At 46.6% G+C, this 18,590-nt stretch overlaps 1 protein-coding gene across 13 annotated transcripts in view; it reads right to left on the bottom strand.

The window, feature by feature from the left end:
• Positions 1-18,590, bottom strand: part of LOC105475327 (ataxin 7 like 1) — a 272,598-nt gene that overhangs the window by 60,968 nt on the left and 193,040 nt on the right. Inside the window, exons 1-2 of one of the 13 annotated variants that reach the window (XM_011730478.3) lie at positions 14,228-14,368; positions 13,129-13,247 (exon numbers count right to left, since the gene is read on the bottom strand). The exons of 10 other annotated variants lie outside the window; for them this stretch is intronic. The gene's annotated coding sequence lies outside the window, so the exon portion shown is untranslated. Of the gene's footprint in view, positions 1-13,128; positions 13,248-14,227; positions 14,369-18,590 lie in introns of those variants that run through there. 2 more of the 13 variants (XM_011730479.3, XM_011730482.3) reach the window with 2 other exon arrangements.

The following is an 18,590-nucleotide window of genomic DNA, read 5'->3' as shown; positions in this document are numbered from 1 at the left end:
GGTGAGGCTCTCACACACTCACATACACTCAAACACACAACAGGCAGAGAGAAGCACTTTCCCTGCAGCATCGGCATCCCTGAAGCCTAGGTTCTGATGAGACGATTTGTCTTGACATATGCTCCTATTCCACCAGCTAGCAATACTTATGTTCTGGGTTTCTGTATCAAATGGCATGCTCAACTAACATCAAGGTTCTCGTGGGAGGCATTTACCAGGTCATCTTTCTGCAAAACTACTTCCACAGGAGTAGCAGAGGGACACCAGGTATCACCTGAACAGTGGGATAACCCCACATAGCCAAAGCAAAAGCAATTCCTAGACACAGAGGCCACAGGTCCATCAGAGCAGTGGACAGGGCAGGACTCTCAACAAACAGGAAACTCTCGAACCTGACGCTCTGCAGGAGCACTAAAGTAAGAGGGACCAGCAGGCTTGAATCAAAGGGACTTTGCGAGCGAGGAAGCGGCCCAGCAGCTGTCCTGGGACTGAGAGGACAGTGTCGACACACCCCTGCTATGGCCTCCGCGGGGTCCACAGAGGGCCACATGCAGGAGGATGTCAATGCTTGAGCCAGAATCTGCAATGTGGGGCATGGACTTGGGCCGGCGAGCACAACTTCCTGAGGTTCTACAGAGAATACCAGAGCTCTGGGCAGAGATGCGTCACTTGTTCACGTTCTGTTAGCTCCTGTGCTTTCGACTGAATGGGCAGGATGAGGATACTGACCAGGACAGCAGATGCATGAAGTAAAGTTCTAGTGTGCACCCACTATGGGGTTCTTAATTGTTTTAGAGTAGCGAATCTGATAAAAATGTAAGACCCCAGCAAAATGCACTTTTACACCTATCCAAAAACTTTGTACATGATTACAGGAAGGAATCCCAAACCCTAAAAAAGACAAAGCTTCCTGAAATCCTAAGTCCTCTCTGGCTCTCTTATGTCTCACATATAATTAGTGCTTAATTAACATGTGTTGAATAAATAAATGAAATTATAACAGATCTCCTGAACTAGAGATCACAGATCTGAAAATCTGGCTGAATTTGATAATGCAAAATGTGACAGACAAAGATGGCAGATCATTCTCTCTCCAGCCCAAAGCTGAGCCTAGCCTTCTCTCATTAGGGCACCTTTCCTGGATGCTTTTGCAGGCACCCTGACCTGGGAGACGCAAGCCCCCACCTGTGGCCAGCTGCGACAGGAGTCTGGGGTTTCTCTGTGCTCCCTTGTACCAATGGGTCGCCAGGCTGTCTCAAAGCAGACTGAATTTAGTCTTCTGATGCAATGGGAATTAGGAGGAAGCAGATTTTTGAGGATCATTCAATTGCTGCATTTTTTTTGCTTGACCAGTGCTCATGTGCTGCCTACGCAGAATAAATTTACAGGGTACTTTTTCCTCATTGAATCAGAGTAGACCTTTGCATACAGCTTAGTTCTCAGAAGCAATCCTGTTGAAGCTTTTGAAAACAAAGAGCTAGTTCTGAGGCCTCTGTTTTGAGGGCTGGGAGCCGGGAGACGGCTCCCGCTCCAACCACACATAACAGTATTAGGCTTGGGCCTTCAGTTTACCACTGAAACTTCCTTGGTTCCTGTGTCTTTATCTGTGAATGAAGTGGGTCCCTAGATGGCTTCAAAGCCTCCTTCCACTCAATCACCATAAATACAAGGGATACTTATACCTGTTCCTTCCCTTCTCATCCCTCATGATTCCTGGATGTCAGAGCAATAATAACAGCCGAAGTATTGAACAATTTTACTCAGGCGAGATCTTCCTTGGAGGAATTCATCCTTTGTAAAATTGTACTGGCCTTTACAACCCCTGTGAGACAGGCAGGAAGCAGCCAGGCATCTCCACCCTGCTCACGGCTGACTGGCCAAAGGAGACCCAGAGAGGTGAGATGATTGCCAAGGTCAGGGCTACTCAAGGATCAGGGTGCCTCTGCGCCAAGTACATGGGCCTAGCTGCCTCTCAGGAAGGCAGGAAACTAGGTGAATAACATTTGAAGCCAGGAAATTAGAAAATGCAGAACTTAGAATCACTAAAGGTTACAATTGGATCTTAAAAGTCAACTAGTGTGATCTTTCTGATAGATGAGGTTATCAGTTGCCAGCCTTCGGGTTAAAGCTAGTTAGCGGCAATCCTGAGACCAGAACCAAGTCTCCTAACTTCAAGTCTATCGACGTTCTGCCTCTCAGAAATGTCTTGTTTAGCAATTTGTTTTTCGGCAGAGGCTTCCAATATGAAAATAAGACTTGATTTTTACCATTACTGCTTTACATGTTTCTGCAGTCTTCATTCACTCCCTTGCTATCACTGACTCAAAGCTGCTGGTGGGTGGGTGGGGCATGTATTTTTTGGTTTAGGTGGGGAGATAAACCTGAATAATGAAGATACATCTTATTTTACTAAACTAATTGTTAAAAAGTATGGAAGTAAACAAAGATAAATCACAAGGAAGGGTGCCATGAAGGACAAAATAAATGGGCCAGGCCAATGATTCTACAACCACCTTCTGAAAGAATTCTGGTTAGTGGTCCTGGCTGACACATTCTGCTGCTAAATTTACAAAAAAAACCTTTTTTCTGAGACAGAAAAAAAACTCTGTTACCCAGGTTAGAGTGCTATGGCACGATCATGGCTTACTGCAACCTCTGCCTTCCAGGTTCAAGTGATCCTCCCAATTCAGCCTTCTGAGTAGCTGGGACTACAGGCGTGTGCCACCACATCCGGCTAATTAATATTATTTTTTGAGACACAGTCTTGCTCTGTGGCCCAGGCTGGAGTGCAGTGGCAGGATCTCATCTCACTGCAACCTCCACCTCAAGCGATTCTCTTGAGCCTGGGAGAATCAAGGCTGAAGAGTCTCACGATCTCAGTCTCCCAAGTAGCTGGGATTACAGGCATGCAACATCATGCCTGACTAATTTTTATATTTTTAGTAGAGATAGGGTTTCATCATGTTGGCCAGGCTAGTCTTGAACTCCTGACATCAAGTGATTTGCCCGTCTCGGCCTCCCAAAGTGCTGGGATTATAGGCATATAGGCATGAGCCACTGCACCTGGCCCCAGTTAATTATTAATTAAAACTTTTTTTTGGTAAGGCCAGGCATGGTGGCTCATGCCTATAATCCTGGCACTTTGGGTGGCCAAGGTGGGTGGATCACTTAAGCCTGAGAGGTGGAGGCTACAGCAAGTTGTGATTGTACCAGAGCACTCCAGCCTGGCAACAGAGCAAGAATCTGTCTCAATTTTTTTTTTGTTTGTTTGTTTGCAGAGACTAAGTCTCTCTAAGTTCCCAGGCTGGTCTTGAACTCCTGGGCTCAAGAGATCCTCTTGCCTTGGCCTCGCAAAGTGTTGGGATTACAGATGAGCTACCACATCTGGCTTACAAAACAACTGTATCAGTGGATAAGTCCTTTTCTTGGTTTCATATTTTATTTTTTGAGACAGTCTCACTCTGTTGTCCAGGCTGGAGTGCAGTGGTGTGATCTTGGCTCACTGCAAACTCCGCCTCCAGGTTCAAGCAATTCTCCTGCCTTAGCCTCCTGAGTAGCTGGGATTACAAGTGCACACCACCACGTCTGGCTTATTTTTGTATTTTTAGTAGAGATGGGGTTTCACCATGTTGACCAGGCTGGTTTCAAACTCCCGACCTCAAGTGATCCGCCCGCCTCAGCCTCCCAAAGTGCTGGGATTACAGGTGTGAGCCACCGCGACTGGTTTCATATTTTAGATTCAGAAACTTGTCTTAAATTGCCAATTGAAAGAACAAGTTGCAATGAGGGAATATTAATTAAAACCTGAAGACAGCCCTTTGCCCTTAATATAAGTTTTTTTTTTTAGTTGTTTGATGTCTGATTTTGTATTGCAATAAATAGGCAAAAGCAGTATTTCCTACTTGTGAAACGGTTTGAATTAAATCAGAAGGGCTCTCACAACCCTTGAGCTATGGGAACAAGCTTGCCCCATACTGGTGCAGGTGAGAAAGGTTGTATAAGAATTTAAAGGCCCGGCGCAGTGGCACATGCCTGTAATCCCAGCACTTTGGGAGGCTGAGGCGGGTGGATCACCTGAGGCCGTGAGTTTGAGACCAGCCAGACCAACATGGGGAAACCCTGTCTCTACAAAAAATACAAAATTAGCTGGGCGTGGAAGCACATGCCTGTAATCCCGGCTACTTGGGAGGCTGAGGCAGGAGAATCGCTTAACCCAGGAGGTAGAAGTTGCTGTGAGCCAAGATCGTACCATTGCACTCCAGCCTGGGCAACAAGAGTGAAACTCTGTCTCAAAAAAAAAAAAAAAAAAAAATTAAAGTGGAGGGACCAATAGAGTCAGTGGTCAGGGGTTCACTCTGGAGGTGAGCTGTAGCTAAGCTTTTGAAAATGGGTAGAACTGATGTCCCAGGTAGGGCAGAGTGAGTGGATTTTACAAAAAGACCTATTCAATCTATGTTTCTCCAGTCTATGAAGACCTGCCTGTAGTGGACTTACACAGTTTTGTGTTGGTGAGGAGGTGCGTTAGGCTGGTGATAGGAGAAGGCAGGGTCTTATCTCTTGCAAAAAGATGCTGCTGAGTGAAGCTCTCCGGCTGTACATTACAATCATTCGGATACAAGCCCTCACCCACTTGAGGCTTAATCATGTCTTACGTTTTCATTAAGGGACTGCCTAAGGTAGATCCCTATAATTATTCTAATTCCATTTGCCCTGCCCAGAAAGAATTTGTAGTACATTATATCCCTCACTCATTGTTAAAATATTTAATACGTAAGCAATTTTAGAGAAAAAGAGCACTTTCCTCTACATTTTCTTAGTCTTTGTTAATGCATATAGCTTTATTAACAAAACTGTTCTCAATGGATATTTTGACTATTCTTTGTCAACTAACATTCTACATATACATATCAAATTCCCACAAACTTGCTAAACTGTTAGGTAATATTCAATCATTAACATGGCGCAGATTATTTAGCTACTCTCTTACTGTCTACCTATTATTTGTCTTTAAAAAAAAAAAACTGATTTTTTTTTTTGGCTCACACCTGTAATTCCAGCACTTTGGGAGGCCAAGGCGGGTGGATCACAAGGTCAAGAAATCAAGACCATCCTGGCCAACATGGTGAAACCCCGTCTCTACTAAAAATACAAAAATTAGCCGGGTGTGGTGGCGCGTGCCTGTAATCTCAGCTACTCAGGAAGCTGAGGCAGGAGAATGACGTGAACCCGGGAGGTGGAGGCTGCAGTGAGCCCGGATTACGCCACTGCACTCCAGCCTGGCAACAGAGTGAGACTCCGTCTCAAAAACAACAACAACAACAACAACAACAACAAAAAACCTGATTTATTTAAAAAGTGATTCAGAATTATTTCCTTGATGTATAATTCTCAAAGTGAAAGGCTGCAGTTTTATAGCTCTTGCTACGGATTTCTTTCCAGACCATGTGACAGAAAGACCAAACGAATCTATTGTGCTAATATTGAATATAAGCACCACTCACCTACTGAAGGGAAAACAGAAAATCACTATCAGAACACCTGTGCAGAATTAAGTATTCAATACATCAATAACAACCTCAGTGAATGATCTTGAACCAGCAGCCTCTGCTCTCACCTGTTCTGTCCTTTGACCAGTAGTAATAATAGTTTAAGATTTTTCAGGTGGGTACAGTAGCTCACGCCTGTAATCCCCGCACTTTGGGAGGCTGAGGTAGGCAGATTGCTTGAGCTCAGGAGTTTAAAACTAGCTGGGTAACATGGTGAAATCCCGCTTCTACAAAAAATTTAAAAAATCAGCCTGGTATGCACCTGTAGTCCCAGCTACTTAGGAGCTGAGGTGGGAGGATCGCTTGAGCCTGGGAGGTCAAGGCTACAGAGAGCTGAGATTGTTGCACTGCACTCCAGCCTGAGTGACAGAGTGAGACACTGTCTCAAAAAACAAAAAACAAAAAACAAAAAAAACAAAAAAGGCCGGGCGCGGTGGCTCACGCCTGTAATCCCAGCACTTTGGGAGGCTGAGGCGGGTAGATCACGAGGTCAGGAGATCGAAACCATCCTGGCTAACACAGTGAAACTCCATCTCTACTAAAAAATACAAAAAACTAGCCGGGCCTGGTGGCGGTGCCTGTAGTCCCAGCTACTCGGGAGGCTGAGGCAGGAGAACGGCGTGAACCCGGGAGGCGGCGCTTTCAGTGAGCCGAGATCGTGCCACTGCACTCCAGCCTGGGCGACTGAGCGAGACTCTGTGTCAAAAAAAAAAAAAAAAAAAGAATTTTTTTTCCTATGCGCCAGGCAGTCTTACCTTATAGCATTTCGTTCTTACAATACCTTAAGAAAGGCACAGCTGGGCGCGATGGCTCATGCCTGTAATCCCAGCACTTTGGGAGGCTGAAGCGGGAACACAAGGTCAGGAATTTGAGAGTAGCCTGACCAACATGGTGAAACCCCGTCTCTACTAAAACTACAGAAATTATCCTGGCTAACACGGTGAAACCCTGTCTCTACTAAAAAATACAAAAAACTAGCCGGGCGCGGTGGCGGCGCCTGTAGTCCCAGCTACTCGGGAGGCTGAGGCAGGAGAAGGGCGTGAACCCGGGAGGCGGAGCTTGCAGTGAGCTGAGATCGCGCCACTGCACTCCAGCCTGGGCGACAGAGCAAGACTCCGCCTCAAAAAAAAAAGAAAAAAAAAAAAAATACAGAAATTAGCAGGCCGTGGTGGCGGGCGCCTGTAATCCCAGCTACTTAGGAGACTGAGGCAGAAGAATCACTTGAACCTGGGAGGCAGAGGCTGCAGTGAGCCGAGATCGTGTCACTGCACTCCAGCCTGGGCAACAGAGTGAAGCTCTGTCCCTCCGGCCCCCCGCCCAAAAATATGAGAGGCATTACTAGCTTCTCTTTCTACAGGTAAGTTTTATTAACAAAGCTGTAATCAATGGATATTTTGGACTATTCCTTGTCAACTAACATTATTCTGCATATACATATGAAATTCCCATATACTTGCTATTTTAAACCATTAGGTAATATTCAATCATTAATGTGCTGTAGATTATTTAGCTATTCTCTCACTGTCGACCTACTATTTGTCTTTTATTTTATTTTATTTTTTTTGAGACGGAGTCTCGCTCTGTCGCCCAGGCTGGAGTGAGTGGCGTGATCTCCGCTCACTGCAAACTCCTCCTCTCGGGTTCACGCCATTCTCCTGCCTCAGCCTCCCGAGTAGCTGGGACTACAGGCACCCACCACCGCGCCCGGCTAATTTTTTGTATTTTTAGTAGAGACGGGGTTTCACCGTGTTAGCCAGGATGGTCTCAATCTCCTGACTTCGTGATCTGCCGGCCTGGGCCTCCCAAAGTGCTGGGATTACAGGCGTGAGCCACCGGGCCCGGCCCTATTTGTCTTTTAAAAAACTGATTTAAAAAGTGATTTACAATTATTTCCTTGAGGTATAATTCCTGAGGCTCAGAGATACAATGAGTTGCTTAAGGTCACAGAGCTAGAAAACATCAGATCTGGGGATGTTTTCAGAGCCCCTATCTTAACTCTGGGCTCTACCACCTTGGAATCCTGGAAGATTCTGCTACAGATAGGAGGAGCCTGAAAGAACCAGCGAGACTTCTCCTTTCCCACTGCCTCTGGGCGTTTCAGCAGGGCACCTGACTCCGCTAGGGAGAGGAAGAAACATCTTTTAGGTGTTAGGCAGCTGGCAGGTGCCAGTCAGCAGCTCATACCATTGCCTGAGACCTCAACCACAAAGAGTTGGGGGGCCCTGCTACCAAAGAAATGAAAAGTCAAACCCTTTTACTTTTGTGCATTTCCACCACAGGAAGTCCAGGCCAAGGTCTCGGCAACTGACTGTTTCAAGACCACCTGCTTCCCCGCAGCCTCCTTAAACATCCAGGTGCAACTCCAGGGGCAGTCCTAGAGATCAGCCAGGCAAGGAGCTTGCAGACACCAGCTCTCAGCATCCCAAAAATCTGATAGGCGTGGGGAGCCCTGGTGTCTCTAGTTTGCTCCCCTCACTCTCTGAAGATAAAATCCATCAGGTTCTCAGGCAATTCCATTTCAGTAAAAATTCAGTGTTCCCTTCCCCATATGCTTATTCACAGAGGTATTTTCATACTTGCAGCATCAGTGTCCTGCATTTAAAACCTTAGCACAGATGCCTCATGAATGGCTGAGCTGGCCGCAAACACTCAAGGTGGCTCCCTGAACCATTTTTAGAAAGAACTTGTTGGGAATTTTCCAATATGGCTTTTAAGGGACCAACCCCCTCCCAATAGACTTTGAGCACCACAGTCGCTCGTGGCCTGCCATGGTTGTGTAAGCACACTTGGGCTTAGGCCAGCACCTGGCGTACACTTGACAGCATGGAGTCTCCTTCAGCCCCCACTTTTGAGGGCAGGTGCTTGGCAAGTCATTAGCCAGCTTCTATCTTATCAGTGGGATCAATCTGCTTTCGTAGCTGTAGTCAGGATGCTGCCTATAAACACCCTGATTTCCAAGGGACATTCTTCCAAAAGTAAACTGGAGTTGGAGAGAGAGGCAGGGCTGGCACCTTGGCACTGGGATCCGTGCCAGGAGCCAGGCCAGCTGTACTTACAGCCGCTTGGTGAGGCAACGATTCCCCCCAGTTTACAGTTGTGGAAATGGAGACAGACTGTATTTGAGACACTTGCCCAGAGTCATAAGACTAGTAAGTGGAGGAGCTGGGGCTAGAACCTGAGCCTGTGGTCTCATTTGTCACCATCATAGTTAGATACTAAACTTACTGCCATGGTGGTTAGAAGGGGATATTGAATCAGCCTTGCTCAGCAGAGGAGGAAATGAAGACACAGGAAAGTCAGGTGATAGGACAGGCGGCGAATGCAGGCAGAGCTGTGCCAAGCAGTTCCCGTGCCAGGAGTGCTTGTGAGCTTTTCTGGAGTGCCCGTTCCCTTCTCAGACTGCAGTACCTCTTTAAAAGATCGCAGGGCTGACGAGCCGAGGAGGCGTTCCTTAAGCACAGGTTATACTAGGTCTTCTTTACCCCTCTTCACCTCCTACCCACTGCTGGGCAACATGAACTATCTGGAGCACTAAGTTCTTTTGACAAATATGAGTGTGGGCCTGTAGTCTACACTGCTCATGCCAATGCCGGCTCGGTTCCCAAATCCCTAGGCTCTGGGATGGTTTTTTGGTCATCTGGTCACCCCATGCACATTCATTCAGTCAGGAGGGAAAGCAGCCTTTCTTGAGTACCTACTATACATCAGGCACCGTGCAAGCTGCTTTTCACTCACCAGCTCATCTACCCAACAACCCTACCATGTGGTATGAGACCGTTAATTGCCTTGTTATAGATGGGGAAATTACTATTTTTTTTTTCCTTCTTAGATATCAGATGGGGAAATTAAAGCTTAGCAAGATTGTGAAACAAGACCAAGGTCACGCAGACCTCAGCAGCTGGCAGGAAAGCCCAGGCTTGCCCGGCCCCAGAGCCAATGCCCTTTCTACCATGCCACCCTGCCTGGGACGTTCTCTTCCCTCCACACTTTAGAAATGCAACTGGGACGATTCTTACAAGGGCACTTCCCATTCCAGAGCTGCTATGAAGTCATGTAACTTAGGATCCTTTTTAACTTTTCCCCTGTGGTGGCATTCCCCCTTCCTCCTCCTCATTTGTCATTTATACTAAGGTGCAAATTTCTGGCATCACCACTATTGGGCAGGATCTGGGGAGTCCCAGGGGGTTTCCAGGGCCCTGAAATACTTCCATCAGCCCCCAGGGATGCCCTCACAAGACACCTAGCCTAGCTAAAAGGGAAAACCACAGAAATAGAATCTGTGGGGAGACAAGCACATGCACACCTTGCCAGCGGTACTTTCAAGGGATTACATTTTTCTGGAGAGCAACCTGGTGATAATAACAGGAACTAAAGAGCATCCATAGCCTTTTATCTGGTAATCTGGTAGTGTTAGTTTGGAAAATAGACCTCCAGGAAACATCCCAAAGGGGAAAAAAAAAGTTCAAAGATACTCTCAGCACTGTTTACTACATAGTAAAAAAAAAAAATACTACAAACGACCTGAATAATCCATAATAAAGCAATTGGTAGGAGACAGGTGAGAGAGTTATTTCAACCTAAGAAAATGTAAGCAAAATGGTACATTCACATCCACAAGAAAATTCAAAATGGCACAAATAGTATGTAGAGACTAATACTACTTAAAGAAAAATATTTGAGGCCAGGTGTGGTGGCTTACTCCTGTAACCCCAGCACTTTGGGAGGCCAAGGTGGGCAGACTACTTGAGGTTGGGGGTTTGAGACCAGCCTGGCCGACATGGTGAAACCCCATCTCTACTAAAAATACAGAAAAATTAGCCAGGCGTGGTGGTGCATGCCTGTAATCCCCGCTACTCAGGAGGTTGAGGTGGGAGGATTGCTTGAACCTGGGAGGCGGAGGTTGCAGTGACCCGAGATCACACCACTGTCACTCTAGCCTGGTGACAGAATGAGACCCTGTCTCAAAAAAAAGAAAAGAAAAGAAAAGAAAAGAAAAGCAGCCGGGCGCGGTGGCTCAAGCCTGTAATCCCAGCACTTTGGGAGGCCGAGACGGGCGGATCACAAGGTCAGGAGATCGAGACCATCCTGGCTAACACAGTGAAACCCCGTCTCTACTAAAAAAATACAAAAAACTAGCCGGGCGAGGTGGCGGGTGCCTGTAGTCCCAGCTACTCCGGAGGCTGAGGCAGGAGAATGGCGTAAAACCCGGGAGGTGGAGCTTGCAGTGAGCTGAGATCCGGCCACTACACTCCAGCCTGGGCGACAGAGCGAGACTCCGTCTCAAAAAAAAAAAAAAAGAAAAGCAGTTGATAAATACATGGTGATGAGGAAATTTGTTAAAGCTGTTTAAGTCCATCCAAGAAGAAAGATAAAAACAGACAACAACAGCAACAAAACACTAACATATCCTTAAGCAGAAAAGGCAGAGGAGAGAAAGCAGGTGCAAATACAGAGGTAGGAAGGAGACAAAAATATGGGTTAAAATGAAACCTATTTCATTCATTCACTATTTTTTTTTTTTCTTAGCATTTCCTTGGCACCTACCATGTGCCAGACACTGGGCTATTACAGTGATGATACAATAGGTTGCTGTCACTGCTAGACCTTTGTCATCAGAGGGCTTCCTGTGCTCAGGGAACAGCACTCTCCAGATCCTGGCTTGTTGCCACAGTTGTCACTCTGAGTGCAGGGGAAACGGATGTGGCCCTCAGAAGGCAGGCTGCTGCCCGAAGGACCTGAGTCTGCCGGACTCCACCTGGAGCCAGAGCCACAATCCTCTTCATAACATTAGACCTTTTATGGCTCTATCTGCTCCCCACTGTCTGGGCCCAGTGGTAGCAGAGGGGTTGACAAGGACTCCACATGCATGCCACTGAACTTATCCATCAGAGTAGCCCCCTTCAAAACCACAAACACAGACCGCACAAGTCACATGCGTTTAAACACAGGAGTCACCACAGCTTTGGTGAAAACTGGGGGCCTCCAGCTTGCAGACAAGCTGTTGAATTCTACCTTAGGATGACACAGCTGACCTCATAACCCCCAGAGCGCTGATGAGACAGGTATGGCAGACAGCTGGACCCGGGCACAGGGGGAGCCACAGACTCCAGGATCTTAGGGAGAAGATCCACGAGCTGGGATTCCCAATGTTTAAAATACCTGATAAAATGGCTGGGCATGGTGGCTCACACCTGTAATCCCAGCACTTTGGGAGGCCAAGGCAGGTGGACCACTTGAGGTCAGGAGTTCAAGACCAGTCTGGCCCACGTGGGAAAACTCCGTCTCTACTAAAAATACAAAAATTCGCCAGGTGTGGTGGCACGTGTCTATAATCCCAGCTACTCAGGAGGCCGAGGCAGGAGAATCGCTTGAATCTGGGAGGTAGAGGTAGCAATGAACCGAGACTGTGACACTGCAGTCCAGCCTGAGCGACAGAGTGAGACTCTGTCTCAAAAACAAAACAAAACAAAAACCCCAAAAAACACACCTGAAAACCTGCACATCTAAAAGCTGAATTGAATCTAAACCCTTGAATCTAAAAGCTGAAATTTTAAAATAAATAAATAAAAATACCTGAACCGCTGGACCGAATCTTCCCAATGCTGTCTTGAGGCAGCATCAGTGGCCTTTGCCCTGGTGCCTTGAGCTAAGGCTTCATGGCTTGCCAGGCCCCGTGGAGGGAGGATCCTGGCTGCAGGAGGCAGAGCAGGTGCCAGGCTGCACTTCCACATCAGAGAACACACAGTGCAGCAGGGACTTCTTCACTTTTGGACACCAGGGCCAGGGCCCCCAACTCTGTGATTTTTTAAAAAGGTCCTGAGGTGATTTTCATGCTCCATGAGCTTTGGGAGTCACTGGAAATGCGGACCAAACACTGCTGTCTTTAGAATCAGAAAGATCTGGGCTCAAATCCCAGCTCTGTCACTCATTAGCTCTGGGACTTGGGGAAATAACTTAACCCCCTGAGCCCCAGTCTCCTTTCCTGTAAAATGGGGACAGTAATACACACGTCATGGAGTTACAACAGGACAGGTGCCCCTCGAGCACACTGAGTCCCTCATCTTCGCACACATCACACGCTGTAATTACTGGTTTACTGGTCTAAGTGTCCTGTGCCTGGACACACCTGGAGGGCAGGTGTCCTGTTTACTCTTTTATCTCCTGTGTTTAGCACAGGGTTTCACCCTCAAGAACACTCCCTCTATTCACTGTGGAATAAACGGGTGTTGGGAGGATTGCTAACACGTGGGGTGGCTACCACAGTGCCAACTCACAGGAGGCGCTTAATGTTAACTTCCCCTGATACATGAAAATGTCCATTAAAAACACACACGCAGGTAGTAGCTTTCCTCGGTAGGCAGTTCTCAGCCTTCTCCCTGCCCCTGAATTAAATTATTGCACTTACAAGAATCCTATGGGAGCACACTGTTTAAGGACCACAGGCTGATAGGAGAGGCCACCACTGCTTTATTTCTACTGTACCAGCGTCTACTTTCAACAGCACAGGGCCATGGTCTCTTACAAGAGAAGGTGAAAAGTCTCCACTACTGCTAAGCTCATGGTGTCACTCAGAGCCACTCACCCCACAGACTGTCGTGGTCCCACAGCAGCCACTAATAACGGAACCATTTCTGTTCTCCTTGGAGTGGCAGTTGGCAGCGGCAAACAGGAAGTTGTCTTGAAGTAGGGTGTGGTTATGCCCTGTCAACATATGCGTACAGACACACATACTTTTTTTTTTTTTCCTTTCTGGCCCCCTTCTCTCTCCCGTCTTTATAAGCAAAAGGTCTGAGTTATTTTGGTGAAAACAAAACTTTTTACATGATTTAAGATCAACCATCGCTACCACACAAACAAAACCACAGGACAGAAAGGGACCTAAAACACAGCAAAAGGTCTATTTTCCTGCCACCAGTCTTGTGGCATTTAGTTAGGAACTGACTGTGTGTGTGAGTGGGTGTGCATTTTCCCCTTGATTTCTCTGGGCACACAGGAAACAGAGCCCTAGCTGGAAACCAGCCAGACACGCCACCCAGCATCCTAGTGAGCTGGTCGGTCCACCTGTGGGCCAGCTGCCCGAGTTGATTCAGGGCCTGCAGTGTGCACGCACTGGACAAGGACCACTGAGGACAGGAAAGAAGGAAAAAACCAGGGTGCTAGTTTCAAGCAATTTGTACAGTTTGAATAGAAAGGACCCTGAACATGTCTTAACACAAAGTACATATAAAAACAACAAAGAAACACAATGGCTGAGTAGGTAAGTGCACTGAGTAGATAATACACGGACATAAACATGGGGAGGTGGGGTTGACACGCCAGGAAGGTTCATTGCAGCTGGCTTCCCGGTGCTCTGAAAGGTGTGCTAGAAAATTTTCCACTCCACTCCTTTTCAGGCCGGAGGCTGGTGCCTCCAGAAGGGCTGTCCAAAATAGACTGGTCCCCAACCCAGCCTCCTACTTCTGACCTCTTTCTGAGGCAGCTACTCTCCCCGCTCCCCGCCTCAGCCCTGTCTCGGCTCCAGCTCCAGCCCACAGACCGAGAGCACTGTCTATGCTAACACTCATCTTGCTAAATGGCTTGTGGGCTGCCAGCATGATCCGCCTGCCAGGATCTCTGTTCCGTGACCTGCGCCCAGCCCCACGCCGTCCTGTGTGGCCCTCGTGCCCTGCGCTCACACTTACACATCCCGGGGAGGCTGCCTTGCCGTTTGGATAAGGAGGCTGAGCCAGTGACACGCTGGGCAACGCGACTCAGTGGTAGTAGACGTTTCCTGGCTCCTGGATGAGGGCCCTGGCCAGTCAGAACGCACCACTTCCCCTTTAAGAGAGCACGCCCAGACGAGATTAGGGAAAGGCAGAAAGAAAAGCCCGGAACAGTCAGGGTTGTATCCTGAATTTGGCGGATGAACTTGGGTATTCCTGAACCGCACACACAAGGTGTGCTCAGAGGCAGCAGGCTCCTCAGAGGTGCATGAGAGCCAGCGCTGTGTGTGCAGGGCTGGGCCTTCCCGCAGCCCCGGAGCTGCTGCTTGTCTGGCCTGGGTCCCGGGTCCCCAGGCAGCCTGGAGACACCTCAGGCCTTACCCACTCCCCCTTCGCTCAGGGCTTGTCCATCCTGATAGGCAGAGTCCACTTCATTACCTAGCACTATGCCTTAGAGAGAGTAGAGAGGTCATTATAATGATTGGAAAATACTTTTGTGGGTTGTTAGAACTATTGATTTAAGCAGGGAGCTTTCATTCATTCTGGATATTTAGAAAGTTTAGTCCCTGATCTTGGCCAAGGACAGTAGACTTGGAGGGGGGAGAATGCCTACCAAAACAATGGTTCACAAAGGCCACATGTTATATGATTCCCTTTATATGAAATGTCTAGAATAGGTAAAAACATACAGACAGAAAGCAGACTCGCGGTTGTCAGGGGCAGGCTGGGAAAAGAAGGTGGGGGAGTGATGGCTTAATGGGCACAGGGTCTCCTTTGGGGGTGATGGTGGCACAACATTGTGAATGTACTCAATACTACTGAATTGTACACTTTAAAATGGTTAATTTTCTGTGATGCAAATTTCACCTCAATTAGAAAAAAAAAAAACAGTGGCAAAGTATGTTTTGTGCATCTTTATCTTCTACTAGAACCTCTCCTGTGTGGCATCCAACATTTCTTTGTAAAACCTGGTTATTACCTGATGAATATTAAATCAACCCTAGCTAAGGGGTACATGCCTTTTAGTAAAAAAAAAAAAAAAAAAAAAAAAATTAAACCTTTAAGATACAAAGTTTTCCAAGACTCAGAAGTATGACTTTCCTGGAGAATTCTGGACTGTGGGGAGCCAGCACCCCCTCACATCATGCTCACATGCTTCCTCCCATCACCACAAGCTAGGCAGAGCCTACTAGGCATTAGAGAGATTAGACAGGTCATTATAATGACTGCCTATGTAAGACGGTCTCCTGTGGGGACCATCTCTTCAGTCACTTGAAAACATAACCAAAGCCAGAGACAGTGAGTCCCCCGTGGGAGAATTATTCAGGGAGAACATGACTGGACTTCTGGGTTCTTGGCTTCCTTTTCCCCTCTTGTTGAGAGAGTTTCTTCCCAGAATTGAGGAGAATTCATCGGTTTCAGACTGGGAGGGAGCTGTGCTGGCTGGCAAAGCAGAACTAGTTTCCACAGTTCCATTTGTTTGGAATGTAGTGTGGGGGGGGTGTCGAGGGGGTATAAGCTGACCACCCATCTGACCAGCCCTGGTTTTCAGTCATTTGCAGCTTTGGCTGGAGATTGTCTGTTCCCAAGAGTTAGGCTGTGGGCGTTGTTCCCCGATCCCAGGCTAGCAGGTCAAGGGCCCCTGGGCACATTCCCCTCACCCAGGGGACTGTGGAATAGAGGCCTGCTGGATGTTGCAATACTTAGAAGAAACACAGATGAAAGGGCAGGCCCGAGGCCTGGGAACCTGAGTCTTTCCAGAGACAAACGTGAGTTGCTTTCCTAGTATCTCTGCAAAGAGTTCCAGGATGACCTGGAGGACAGAGATGGCAACGGCTGCCCTTGGGCCAGCTTTCCCAGAGCAATCTGGACCTTCTAAAGCATTGGCCCCTGCCTCTTGCAGCCCTGCTCTCCCTCCTCATCTCTGGTGCCTGTGTAGGCTCTTGGTAGCCTTACACCTGAAGTAGCCTAAGTTCTCAGCAAACATGTGGCTTAGGATAATAAGATGCAATATTTACTCTAGCTTCTGAAGAGCAGCAAGTTTAGAACCGTAACTCCAAATGCAAAAACAGGCAGGCTCAATCTAATTTAAAAATGGGCAAAGGGCCGGGCGTGGTGGCTCACGCCTGTAATCCCAGCACTTTGGGAGGCTGAGGCAGGTGGATCACGAGGTCAGGAGTTCGAGACCAGCCTGGCCAATATGTTGAAACCCCATCTCTACTAAAAATACAAACATTAGCTGGGTGTGGTGGTGCCCACTAATGACTCCAGTCACTAGTCATTGGGGAAATGCAGATCGAAATCACAGTGAGGTATCATTTCACACCCACTGGGATAGATGTTAACAAACGATGAAAATAACAAGTCTTGGTGAGGATGTGGGGAAGCTGGATCCCTTGTGCACTGTTGGTGGGAATGTAAAATGGTACAGCCACTGTGGAAGACGAGTATGGCAGTTCCTCAAAGAATTAAAAATAGAGTCAGCACATGATCACACGATCTAGCAATATCACTTCTGGATATATATGCAAAAGAATTGGTATCTCAAAGATATTTGTATACCCACATTCATAGCAGTATTACTCACAATAGCGAAAGGTGGAAGCAACTCAAGTGTCTGTCAATGAATGGAGAATCCTATAATGGAATGTTATTCAGCCATAAAAAGGAAATTCTGACACATGCTACGACCTGGATAAACTTTGGGGACACTATGCTAAGTGAAATAATCCAGTCACTAAAAGACAAAGTAATGTATGATTCCACTTATATGAGGTACTCGAGATAGTCAAATTCATAGACAGAATGGCGGTTTTCAGGGGTTGCAAGGGAGAAGGAATAGGGAGTTATTATTCAGTGGGTACAGAGTTTCAGTTTTGCAAGATAAAGAGTTCAGGAGAGGGCTGGGCACAGTGGCTCACACCTGTAATCCCAGCATTTTGAGAGGCCGAGGCAGGAGGATACTTTGAGCTCAGGAGATTGAGATCGGCCTGAGTAATACGGCAAAACCCTTTCTCTACAAAAAATACAAAAATTAGCTGGGCGTGGTGGTGTGTACCTGTAGTCCCAACTACTGGGGAGGCTGAGGTGGGAGGATCGCTTGAACCCAGGAGGCGGAGGTTGCAGTGAGCCCAGATCACTGTACTCCAGCCTGGGTGACAGAGCGAGACCCTGTCTCAAAAAACAAAACAAAACAAAAAACAAAGAGTTCAGGAGAGGATGGTGGTGATGGTTGCAAAACAATGTGAAGATACTTAATGCCACAGAACTGTACGTTAAAAATTAAGGTGGGTAAATTTCACATTAAGCATATTTCACCACAATTAATTTTTTTAATAAAAAAGTTAAATACAGAATTACCATACGGACCAAAATTCCACTCCTAGGTATATATCCAAAGGAACTGAAAACAGATACTCACACAAATCCGTGTCCACAAATGTTCATAGCTGCTCTATTCATAAGAGCCAAAAAATTGGAAACAACCCAAATGCTCATCCATGGATGAGTGGATAAACAAAAATTGTGCTACATACATACAATAAAAGAATACTCAGCCATAAAAAGGAATGAAGCATGATACATGCTACAACACAAATGAGTCTCAAAAACATGATGATAAATGAAAGAAGCCAGACACAAAAGGTCATACACACACACACACACACACACACACACACATATATATAGTATGATTCCATTTAAATGAAATGTCCAGAATAGGTAAATCCACAGATACGAAAAGCAGATTGGTGATTAGCAGGGGCTGTATGTGGCGGGGGAGGCGGAATAACTGCTTAATGGGTATGAGGTTTTATTTTGAAGTGTGATGAAACATTTTGGAACTAGATAGAAGTGGTGGTTGCACAATATTGCCAATGTACTAAATGCCACTGAATTGTTCAGTTTAAAACGGTTAGCTTTATGTTTTGTGAATTTCATCCAAATTTTTAAAAAGCCTGCAGAAAGTAAGAGCAAGGATAATCTACAGCAGAACAATTAGTTTCAAGATAACTGAGTTACCTTTAAAACCCTTTCTGAAATCACTTAAAGGAGGTAATTTTTAAGTTAAGGTAATTAAGGCAGCCAGCAGGATACAGCAAACAGGCACTCTGAGACAGCAGTTCCCAAACACTAATGCTACCAATTTGGGTCTACAAAGAAGTGTTGTCTGAAACAATGTGATACATAAACACACACACGCATATACATGCACATGTACATACAGATTTTTCTGAGTTTACGTCCTCCCTACATTTCTGTGTTAGAATCTCCTTTACGTATTGATAATGAAGATAGATTGGTTGTGGTGCTTTGTTACTCTTTAGGGGGTATTGTTTTG

This window comes from Macaca nemestrina, chromosome 4, assembly GCF_043159975.1.
Source record: "Macaca nemestrina isolate mMacNem1 chromosome 4, mMacNem.hap1, whole genome shotgun sequence".
Lineage (NCBI taxonomy): Eukaryota > Metazoa > Chordata > Mammalia > Primates > Cercopithecidae > Macaca > Macaca nemestrina.
Note: the sequence above shows the minus strand (reverse complement) of the source record. Positions and strands in the feature narration are given on the sequence as shown.